The sequence below is a fragment of the Balaenoptera borealis genome (assembly GCF_965194805.1).
Source record: "Balaenoptera borealis genome assembly, chromosome: 21".
NCBI classification, from domain to species: domain Eukaryota; kingdom Metazoa; phylum Chordata; class Mammalia; order Artiodactyla; family Balaenopteridae; genus Balaenoptera; species Balaenoptera borealis.
The window spans coordinates 3,804,896-3,817,005 of NC_138880.1; the positions used below are offsets into that span (position 1 = coordinate 3,804,896).

General features: G+C 44.4%; 1 protein-coding gene across 12 annotated transcripts in view; it reads left to right on the plus strand.

Moving 5' to 3' along the window:
* Positions 1-12,110, plus strand: part of SLC20A2 (solute carrier family 20 member 2) — a 105,783-nt gene that overhangs the window by 31,742 nt on the left and 61,931 nt on the right. The window lies entirely within an intron of this gene.

Sequence of the window (12,110 nt, forward strand, 5' to 3'; positions counted from 1 at the left end):
AATGTATCCTAATGCAAGAAACCTGCCTTACTCCATTTTCCCAAGAGAAAGTATGTGATTCTTACTATTTTTATCTTTGCAAAAGCAATCTGTGGATTGTTGCATACTTTATCTGCTCAAATATTTGATTAATGGAATGGTGTGTCATTGAGCTTTATTTTCAATGGTAACCTAACTCTTAGAAGGGAAAAAAAAGTGTTGAAAGTGGATTCCTGTTACACTTACTGTGAGCTACAAGTTTATGTGCAGAAATAATGGGAGTGTCAAATGTAATTTTGTAAAATGTGTAGATGGACAGTTTTTGTCAAAGGAGGATTTGGTGCTTAAATCCATATACTCCTAAAGAGAAGCCCTTAAAAAATAAAATGAATTTAGAAGGAAGCTTTTGGAAAGTAATTGAAATTATCTTCTGGAAGAATTCCCTAATCTTAACTGCTCTTAATGTAACAAGTCGCCAACTTAAATTTGGACTGAAGAAGACTAAAGATTTTAATGTAGAATATTTTCAATTAAGTCTGAATCACCTTGCTTAGTTTGAAGTGTGTTTTAATTCAGAAGACTCGGACTTCATGCCAAACAACTTGCTTATAACACAGAACCTGGCAGGAATTTCTTTATCAATTAATACGTGGATTATCTCCCCCCTGGGAATGTTGATTTTAATGAAACAGTTCTAACAGGGGGTAGTAGCTGCTCCCAGGCGTTAGGGCTCCATCATCTGTGGGCCCGGAGGAAGGGTTGCCCTCAGATGCCATTTTCCATTTGGAAAGCTGTATTTAAAGACTTCTTTGTTAGTATGTATTGTCTGATTTTAAATCCGAACAGCCCAAGGTGCCAACAATGAAAGGAAATGTTTCAGCGGTACATTTAGTAGGAAAAGAATGTAAGATGGGGAAAATAGAACTGAGTTCTTGGGCTATTTTTAGAAATAAACTTTTTTTTTTTTTCAGCTTAAGTCTCTTTATTGAGTAGAAGAGAAATTTGCCATCCGGATTCATTGTAATTATAACAGAAAAGTCTGTAATGTCATCTTCAGCAGTTAAAGGGACTTTGTTCCAGGATATTCTGCAGAATATATACTTTTATCCAAAGAGAGTAACTGTTCTTACTTTTGACTGTTAATAAGGCACCATCAGAGTCTCAGTGGAGTGTTTTTAGAGGTATACTGTGGTTGGGTGTTAGATCCTTTTCAAGCTATTATTCATCCGCTCAATTGTCATTTAGTCCTGCGAAAAAGAAAAAACTGTTTAAGATTTATCCATGTTTTTAATTTAACAGAAAGAAGTTTCCAAAGGTGTTTTTACTACAAGGAAGCATATGTTCTTTTAGGAGGAGTTACTAAAATGCTTGTAGACACTTTCCGAGTGTTTGTTTTTGTGATTTATGCGCTTTGAGAGAGTGACCTAGGCCAGGAGGTGATGTCAGTGTCAGGGTGGGAATTTGTCCTGTTTGCTGGAGCCGCGATTCTTCTCCTGCTGTTCACCCCGGGTGCCTGGTAAAGGGACAGTGGTCTCGGTGCCCTCCTGAGAAGAGGCTCTGTTGACTACTTGTGACCTTGGCCGTGACCAATCACAATGAGCTCAACCTAGAGTCACCAACAGGGGGTCCAGATGCTGAGAAACGTGGGCAGCTTTGTGGGCTGTGGAAGGAGCCCGGGACCGGTGGTTTCGGCCGCGTGCCGGGCACACCTGAGCCTCCCGTAGCCCTCCTGCACTTAACTTGGTGCAGGTGTGTCCTCGAGCGCTGTTGAAGCTGCTCTCCCTGGCAGCCTGCCCTCCTGTCCTAGTCCTCTCCCTCTTAAAATAGTTACAGCCCCAGAGGCTCTGACAGAGTGACTCCTGATCGCGGTAGATTTCTTTTACTGTGACGTCATTCCTAGACAAGAGCCGTCTGCTCTGAAGCTTTGCGGGGTTTTCAGGGAAGTGGAGAGGAACCTTTTCTCTGGCTCCCCTTCATCCACATGCGGTTTTTAGTAGCTAACTGTATGGCTAGACTTACATTATCTAACAGGTTGCCTTTCGGTTGGGAGCCTAATGCATGTGCTCGGTGATCACACTTCTAGAATGTTCTCTTTCAGAAGGAACTCTTGCAGGAATAGGATTTGATACGTTGAGTTCCGGATGAAAGGAGCAGTGAGCGGAGGGGTGTCTTCAGCGCTGCCTGTCTTGGGCACAAGTGTATGGTAATAGGATCTGGTCCTCGGCAGGAATGCCGATTGCTTCTGGAAATGCTGGGACGGCTGTTACTATTTAGCATGTATTAAGCACCCCCAGAGCCATACAATGCACAAAGAAAGCATAGTTCCTACTCTCAAAGAGCCCACATGCTCAAATTAGGCGGGACAGAGCCTGGGCCGCGACTTGCACACTGAGTAAACCCGCAGAGCAAGGAATAGAAGGAAGGAAAGGAAGACAAATGGGGAGGGTCGGGGGGTCACCCGTGGGCTGCTTTCAGTCCATCTGGGCTTCCGCCTTGTAGGATTCGGGCAGCCGGCAGTGCCACGGGGCCCTGCTTCCCTGTCTCTTCCAGCAGCTGGGGAAGTGATGGAGGTAAGAGGGGGTTGGCCCCCAGGGCCTGATCCACAGCCCCAGGTCTCTGGCATGATTCCCCACACAGGGAAGGAGATCAGGAGTTTCACCTGCACCTGGAAAGGGACTGTTTATTTTTCTATAAAGGAGGAAACTTGATACCGCATAAAAGTAAGGAGCATCTTTCTCCACAGAGTGATGTCTGGATAGAAACCTGCATTTGGGTTCCCGATTTTCTCTCCCTCTTAAACTGATACACGATTGAACAAGTTACTTCATCCCCAATCTGGCTGGGGATGTCGAGTCAACAGTTGTTATCAGTTAGAGAAGTGCTCTGAGCTTCTCTGAAGAAAGGCGTTTCGAAGGTCAGCTCAGCGTGACTGCAGCCCAGAACGGTGTCAGAAGGACAGGAATCAGAGGCAGCTAACAAGGCAAGCTCGGGTATAGGAGATTAATAAAAGGAGGATGTGGTATGAATCTGTGAGTCATTTTCCCTTTGTAGTCAACCTCATCCCATCTCTGACTAAGGTTCCGGGTCTCGTTCACGGCTCCACAACTAAAAGGGACTTGGAGAGATCCCAACAGAGAACCTCAAAAATGATTAAAGGGTTGAAAAATGATGCCTATAATAAGATGTTAGGGAACGTCTATTATTTAGGCTGAAGGGAAAAAAATGACCAGGGGACTCTTGAATTGTTATTCCAGTATCTGTGTGCCTCTGGACCAGGGGATGATGGCCAATTAGTATCCAGTTCTATTGAGGATGTAAGGGTTTGGTCCAGTAAGGGTTAGGTTAGAACCGTGGTCCTCAATGTGTGGTCCTAGTACCCTCAGCATCAGTACCACCTGGGAGCTTGTGAGAAATGCACATTCTCAGGCCCCACCCAAGACCTGTTGATTCAGAAACTGTGCAGGTGGGACCCAGCAATCTGTGTTTTAGCTAGCCCCCCAAGTGATTCAGATGAAGCTGGAGGACCAGTAGATAAGGTACAAAGAAGAGTATTACAAAATGGGGAATTTGGGTACTGGAAAATATAAACGTTTTTCCTGAAGTCATCTAAAAATGGGTTTATATTTGTTTGCAGTGTTTTCAATATTCTGTCTGAAGTCAGGAGTTAAGTGACCTGTCACAGCCCCCTCTAGCCCTAACTTTGCTCTCGATTTCCTCTGCCACTGAGAAAAGACTAATAATTACCCAGGAGAATTTTGCAGTTACTTTTCTGAACTCAGTAGTTAAGACAGTGCCCATTTCAGATGAGGAGCAGATGAGATATTGTGATAGAAGTCACACTGTGTTATATCTCCTGCTTCTGCTCTATCACAGTGTCATTAAATAGACTGTCTGCTCCCCGTGTGACTTCTCAGCAGCCACCTGAGGGCAGGTTTGGGCAGCTGGGAAAATAGGGAGCCCCTTGATGTTGGCCCGTGACCCCTCTGTGCCGCAGACTGCTGTGACAGTCCCCATTTCAGGGGGGCTCTTCCCCATTTCAGAAGAAGCGTGGGGACAGGGGCAGTGTGATGCCACCCCATCTTCCCAACTCTGTCCCTTCCGCCTGCAGGATGCCATCCCTCGTGCCTGCACGGGGAGTTCCACCTGCCACCTGGAAGCTGGGGACAGGGGGACCTAAATATATTGTGGTAGTGGGTCTCCCTTAGAGCCGGAGGATAGGGACCTGTTTATCCTGTTGTTTTGTATCCGCAGCAAACAACCAACGGGACACCTAGTAGGCACTTAACACAAATACCTAGTGAATTATTCCGTTGCACCGTCCAAGGCCACAGGTGCTCCGCCCTTGCCCGTGTAATTAATGATCTCGAATCGGGCAGCTGGCAGTTCTGACCCTCCCCAGTCCAGGTACTTACTCCTGAGTCCCTCTCCTCCCCCCGCAGCCCCCCATTTTGCACATAATAAAAATGCATCTTAATTTAGTTGTCTTTGCCCTTTTGTGTATTTTTCCTTTGTACTTTTGCTTGAAGGAGTTGTCTGGGGTTGAAAACACACTACGGAGAGTGTGTGTGTTACACTTTGTATAGCGTTTAGGACAATCAGGGCTTCCTGTGATCAGAGTGAAGAAAGGGTTCTCTGAGGACATGTTTTGCCAGTGCTGCCTAGAAAGTGTCACACCAGGATCGCACTGTTGTCCCCAGAGAGGCCACGTCCTGCCTTGGCTCGGCTCTGAGGCCCTCAGAGCTCAGCGCTGGGAACGGGGATAGTGGCATCCTTAGCTTTTATAGCTGTTCTTTATCACACATTTGCAGAGTATTCAACATTCCTTCAAGTGAGGGCAGTCTGGCATAGACTCGTTTGCCTTGTCATGGGAGACAGAGGGTGAAGGTGGCAGGTGAGTATTCCAAGGCTGTCACTGAGTCTTCAGACCTCGTTATGTTGGAAAAAACTGACTTCTCAGACATGAGGCCGCGTGTACTGTCACGTTCTACATCTGTGTCCACGCACAGAGTGTGTGAGACCTGGTCCCTGTGGTGGTTGCACACAGAGAAGACAGGTTTGTCTTAGTGATTCAGAGAGCAGAGACGACTGACTTCTAACGCCCTGGATCAGTCTCTGAATAGAAAATACTATCTTTAAAACCTCTGAACTCTCAATAACTATATATCCAGTAGAGGAAATCCAAATGGCTGCTTGATTTGGTTCTTCATGGTAGCAGGCAAAAGGCTATTTTCATTTCTGTACAAAGAGAAATGACAAAATAGTGTTCTTCGGTATTTCGCCCTGGCAAAAGTAATTTTGTTTCTAAAATCAGTCATATCTAGTCCACAGATGTGTCATTAAAAATGAGAGTGATGGGACTTCCCTGGTGGCGCAGTGGTTTAAGAGTCTGCCTGCCAATGCAGGGGACACGGGTTCGAGCGATGGTCCGGGAAGATCCCACATGCCGCGGAGCAACTAAGCCCGTGCGCCACAACTACTGAGCCTGTGCTCTAGAGCCCGTGAGCCACAACTACTGAGCCTGCATGCCACAACTACTGAACCCACGTGCCACAACTACTGAAGCCCGCGCGCCTAGAGCCTGTGCTCCGCAACAAGGGAAGCCACTGCAATGAGAAGCCCGTGCACCGCAACGAAGAGTAGCCCCAGCTCGCCACAACTAGAGAAAGCCTGTGCGCAGCAACAAAGACCCAGCGCAGCCAAAGATTAATTAATTAATTAATTTAAAAAAATTTTTTTTAAATGAGAGTGGTTAAATGGTTTGGGATTAACTTTGTCTCATGGTAGTTGTTGAGTCAAAAAATTTAATGTCTTCGAAAGGACAGGAAAAAAAAACTCTTTAGCTGGTTATTAGACTACACAAGAATTACTCACCTAATAATTCAATAAAAGATCCCCAGAGACAACCAAGTAAGGTACAGGTTAAATAATTTATGGTGTTGCCATATAATGCAACACACTGCAGCCATTTGAAATGATGATGTTGGATGTACATGGAGTAAAACTATCAGGTTACAGAAAACGTGTATCACCTCATTTTTTGAATGGAAGGCATTTTTAAATGGGCCAGTGGCTTTAATTCCTGTTTTAAAAGGAAGGCATTTATATGTACATAAAAAAAGAATGCAGTGCACCAAATATAAACAATAGTTATGTGTAGGAAATGAGCTCACGCATGATGTTTTTCCCCTGGCTTTTTGGTTACCTGTATTTTAGACTTTTTTTCTTCAACAAGCATATATTACTTATGTAATAATGAAAAACTTTCTTTTCAAAAAGGAACTATTGTAATTAATTTCTTTTTAATAAACTTATTTATTTATTTATTTTTGGCTGCGTTGGGTCTTCGTTGCTGCGCGCGGGCTTTCTCCAGTTGCAGCGAGCGGGGGCTACTCTTCGTTGCGGTGCACGGGCTTCTCATTGCGGTGGCTTCTCGTTGCGGAGCACGGGCTCTAGGCACACGGGCTTCAGTAGTTGTGGCACGTGGGCTCAGTACTTGTGGCTCGCGGGCTCTAGAGCACGGGCTCAGTAGTTGTGGCGCACGGGCTTAGTTGCTCCGCGGCATGTGGGATCTTCCCGGACCAGGGATCGAACCCGTGTCCCCTGCATTGGCAGGAGGATTCTTAACCACTGCGCCACCAGGGAAGCCCTGTAACTCATTTTTATTTTGACTTCTATATTTTATTTAATTCACCAGTGGCCTCCCAGTGGCTTACATAATTAATGCCTACCCCTGTGGATAAAACTAGTGCACCAAAGTGTACACAAAAACAATGGTCATTTTGCAGTGGTGGGCTAGGAGCATTGTTCCTTGCCTTACTTTCTCCTTTTCCATATTTACCAAAAATTTTATATGCACGCATATTATTTTTACAATGGAAAACCGTAAGGCAGAGACTTGAGATCTTGTTTCTTGGGAAGAGGCCCACATAGGCTGATGTGTAGCAATTACCAGTGAAGGTTGATCCTGTTAATTCTGCAGCGTGAAGGGCATTCAGCAGGGGTCTGCCGTCACTACTGGGTGCTCTGGAGGTTCCGTGAACTCTCACATGAATGTCAAATTGGCCAGGGTCTCAGGTTCAGTGTTTTGTGGAGCGTGAAGACAGGGAGCTGGGGAATCCAGCATATTTTAAAAAGTCATTAAAATGGTATGCCTAGTGTTACGATTACCCACTTAAGTTTTGTCAGGGGCCATCCTTCTGGATCGTAGATCCAGAGTAGTGGGTGGTGGAACCATGTGCTGGGGGCTCGGGTAGTGTTTCCACAGTACTTAGCTGTGTGGTATCTGCGTGTGTCTCAGCAGCGTTTACTGAGGTGAGTGATGGCCCTGTAGGAGAGCACCGGCTGTCTCAGTTACTTCTGCCACACGCTGCCAGGATGTCCTTGTGGCCTTAATCAGAAGGCTGTTTTGGGGAGCTGCTTTGGTACGGGTGGCCGTTGATTTAGGAAAGTCTTGAGCAGAAGCAGGAGACCTCCCTTTCTACTCGCTTTGTATGGTGAGTCGAGAGGGTAAGTCCTTTTGATGGTTATGTAAAGGGTCTCTCATTTCGTCTATTCCTAAGCCTCGGACCAAATGCGTGGATCCAGCCCCAGGTTCACTTGAAGACGGAGGTCTGGACTGAGATTCAGTTGAATCCACTGTCAACAGGACTGATACCTTAAGCTTAATTTAAAGCCAAAGAGCCTTGAGAAACCAGAAGGAATCTAGGATCCTGTACAACCATGTTTTGACCTAGTCTTTGGTTCAGAACCTTTGTTACTCATCAGGAGTGTTTCCTGGAATCCTGAGAACTGAGAAAGCTGGTTTTTCAAGTTTCCTTCCTACTGTTTTCATCCTTACAAGGAGCGGTCTTCTCCTCATCCTCTCTTTCCTTTCTTCATCATCTTTGTCTCTTTCTCCTGCACTTATACAGTAGGAATCATCTCGTAATCCTTCTCCACACTCTTGCCTCCCCGAGGAAGTAAAGACACATCCCCCATGGGTTTATCTTCATTTTCTCTGGGCAGGGGAGGGGAAAAGAGCAGTGGGTGAACGGTTTAACCCAGATAGTCAGATAGTCAGTGGATGGAACCCTGTTCCCAGTGAGGACTGTGGAGGCCACTTCCGCACATCCTTGCCACCAAGCGGTTCCAACTTCAGTGAGACACAGAGCTATCCGCACACAGTGAGAGCACAGATGTGTATCAAGATGAATAAGCAGGTGGTCACAGTTTGATTGATAGAAGGCTTTGCCAGTTGAGGGGCACGAAGGAAGAAAGAGAGCATCCTTTTAAAAGGGATAAAGCAGGGACTTCCCTGGAGGCGCAGTGGTTAAAAATCCATCTGCCAGTGCAGGGGACACAGGTTCGAGCCCTGGTCCGGGAAGATCCCACATGCCGCGGAGCAGCTAAGCCCGTGCGCCACAACTACTGAAGCCCGTGTGCCTAGAGCCCGTGCTCTGCTACAAGAGAAGCCACCGCAATGAGAAGCCCGCGTACCGCAATGAAGAGTAGCCCCCGCTCGCCACAACTAGAGAAAGCCCGCGCACAGCAACGAAGATCCAACACAGCCAAAAATAAATAAATAAATTTATAAAAAAATAAAAAAAAAATAAAAGGGGTAAAGCAGATAAAAGTATTTCATGAAACTATAGACTACATTAGAAAAGGCAGGAAACTGGTGGCTGTCGAGGGAAAGGGTGGCTTTTGTAAGAGCAAGAGGAGAATGAATCTTGGCTTAAAAATTTGGACTGAGTTTCTTCCTTTTTGTTTTTTTCTTTGTTCATTCCCTTTTTGTTTTGTTTGTTTTTGCCTTTACTCTGAAGATTAAAAGCAAAAATGAGAGGGTACGGATGTACTCAACGTAGCGAGGTGGTTGGGAGTTATAAATGAGCTCATCTACTATCATAAAGGTTTAAAAAAAAAAAAAAGAGGGATTGCTTTAAACTTGACCTGAAATTAAAGTGGCGGCCGGAGTGGCAAGAGAGGCTCGCTGAGTTGTTCTGTCACTCTGTGCCTCAGCCTGCTGTGCAGACTTGAGGATCCCTGGGGACCCGGCAGGCAGTGGGTCCAGCCTCACACCTCGTCTGTCAGGCCTGATTTTTGCCATCTCTACTTTTGTTTACATTCGTTTGATTTTTCCTTGATCTTTAAGTCATAGTGTCTTCAGGCTCTGTGGGCCTTGTCAGTAACAATTAAGGAAATCCAGAATTTTTACTTGAAGAAAAATGACGACGCCTAATCCAGAAGAGACTTCTTTGGTCAGGTATAAAAGCTTGACCTTATCATACTAACTATTAAGCATTAGAAGGATGTGGTTTTTTAAGTTTAGTTTGTATTGTGTTCTGAGAAGAAATGACCCCCAGTAGGCAATAGTATAATAAGAAAAATTTTGTTTTCTATCCCCCTATTAAATATTAAGTACTGAACTTTTAAGAACCCAAGTGATCAAATTGGATCCAGCTGTGTAAGAGCAGTACAGGTGTAGAGGTATCTTTTCTTAAAAGGCAAATCCAGTCACTTAAAAATTTACATACAGTAAAGTTCACTTTTTCTGGTGTACAGTGGTATGAGGTTTTACACATACTCAGGTTTTTATGGCCACCAGCACAGCCAGGATACGTAATAATTCCAACTCTGTGCAGCTCCTTTATATTCAGACCTTCCCTCCACCCCTTGCTCTCTGAACTGTGAAAGTAGTCTCTAAGCCCCAAACGTCATGGTAGAGGGTGAAAATCTAACTAGCTAAGGGGACTTAAGCCCAACCTTTGACCAGTAAGTGTCTTATGCTGTCCCAAGGGTGATCCCTAGCAAGCCAGACTGAAGTATATAAAAGGGAGAAATATCTGAGCAGGGACATCAACAGCTGTACCCTGTAGGGAAAGTGGACTTCCACAGAATTAGTCCAGCCAAGTAAACAAACAACCAGATAACAACAACAAACCTCTGGTGGGGAGGGAGTAACCAGTAACCAGAGTGGCTACAATATATTATCTAAAATGTCCATTTTTCAACAGAAAATTATGGGACATGTTAGAGAAACTGGGCAGTAGAGACTGCTTTTGGAGGGTCCCAGTTACTGAACTTAGCAGACAAAGACTTCAAAGAAGCTATTATTTTATTTTCTTAGTTCGAAAGCTAAAAGAAACCATTCTTAAAGAGTTAAAGGAAGGTGTGGGAGCAGTGACTCATCGCATAGATAGACTATCCTTAAAGAGATAGAAAGGATAAAAAAAAAGGAACCAAATGTAGATACGACACCAAAAGCAAAAGCAGCAAAAGTAAGGACAGATAAATTGGACTACCTCAAAATTAAAAGCTTCTGCACATCGAAAGACACAATCAGTAGAGTGAGAAGCCAACCTACAGAATGGGAGAAAGCATTTGTAAATCATGTATCTGATAAAGGGTTATTATCCAAAATATAAATGTGTAAAAAACTCCTACAACAACAGCAAAAAACAACCTGGTTCAAAAATGGGCAAAGGACTTAAACAGACATTTCTCCAAAGAAGATTTACAAATGGCCAGCAAGCACATGAAAAGATGCTCACCATCACTAATCATTAGAGAAATGAAAATCAAAATCACAGTGAGACATATCACCTCACACCCATTAGGATGGCTACTATTAAAAAACAAAATAAAATAGAAAATAATGTGTTGGTGAGCATGTGGAGAAATTGGAACCTTTGTGCACTGCTGGTGGGAATGTACAATGGTGCAGCTGCGGTACACAATAGTATGGCAGTTCCTCAAAAAATTAAAACCAGAATCACCATACGACCCAGCAATCCCACTTCTGGGTGTGTATACCCGAAAGAATTGAAAGCAGGGACCTGAAGAGGTATTTGTACACCCATTTTAATGCCATTATTCACAATAGCCAAGAGGTAGAAGCAACCCAGAGGTCTATCAGCAGATGAATGGATAAACAAAATGTGGTGTATACATACAATGGACTATTACTCAGCCTAAAAAAACGAAGGAAATTCTGACACATACTACAACATGGGTGAACTTTGAAGACATTATGCTAAGTGAAGTTAAGACAGTCACAAAAAGACAAATACTGTATAATGTCACTCATATGATAGAGTAGTCAAACTCATAGAGACAGAAGGTAAAATGGTGGTTGCCAGGGAGAATGGAAAATTGTTGTTTAATGGGTATAGAGTTTCCGTTTGAGGTGAAAAGTTCTGTAGATGGATGATTGGGATGTTTGCACAATAATGTGAATGTACTTAATGTCACTGAACTATACACTTAAAAATGGTTAAATGGTAAATTTTATGTTTATTTTAACCACAATTAAAACATTTTTTTAAAGTGGATATTTTCGAGTTGAAAAGTACAGTAACCAAAATGAAAAACTCATTAGGGGGCTGCACCGTGGACTTGAGTTGTCAGAAGAAGGAATCAGCAAACTTGTAGAGTGACAGAGATTATCTGGTCTGAAGAACTGAAAGAGAGAAGAATGAAGAAAAATGAACAGAACCTCAGAAAAATATAGGCCACTGTTAAGTGTCACAATGGGAATACCAGAAGTAGAAGAGAGAGAAAGGGGCAGAAGAAACACTCAAAGAAGTCACGGCTGACAACTTCCCCAAGCTGATGAAAAACACTAACCTGGGCTTCCCTGGTGGCGCAGTGGTTGGGAGTCTGCCTGCTAATGCGGGGGACACGGGTTCGAGCCCTGGTCTGGGAGGATCCCACATGCCGCGGAGCGGCTAGGCCCGTGAGCCACAATTACTGAGCCTGCGCGTCTGGAGCCTGTGCTCCGCAACAAGAAAGGCCGCGATAGTGAGAGGCCAGCGCACCGCGATGAAGAGTGGCCCCCGCTTGCTGCAACTAGAGAAAGCCCTCGCACAGAAACGAAGACCCAACATAGCAATCAATCAACCAATCAATCAATTAATCAATAAAATAAATCTTTAAAAAAAAAAAAACACTAACCTACACACCCGGAATGCTTAACAAACGCCAACAAGGATAAACACAAAGAGATCCACACCCAGACATATTATAGTCAAAATTTTGAAAGTGAGAAAATCGGAAAGCAGCAAGGGAGAAGTGACTTGTGGAGTATGAGGGAAGCCCACCAAGACTACAGCTGATGTCTCATCAGGAACAGTGGAGGCCCGCAGGCAGTGAGA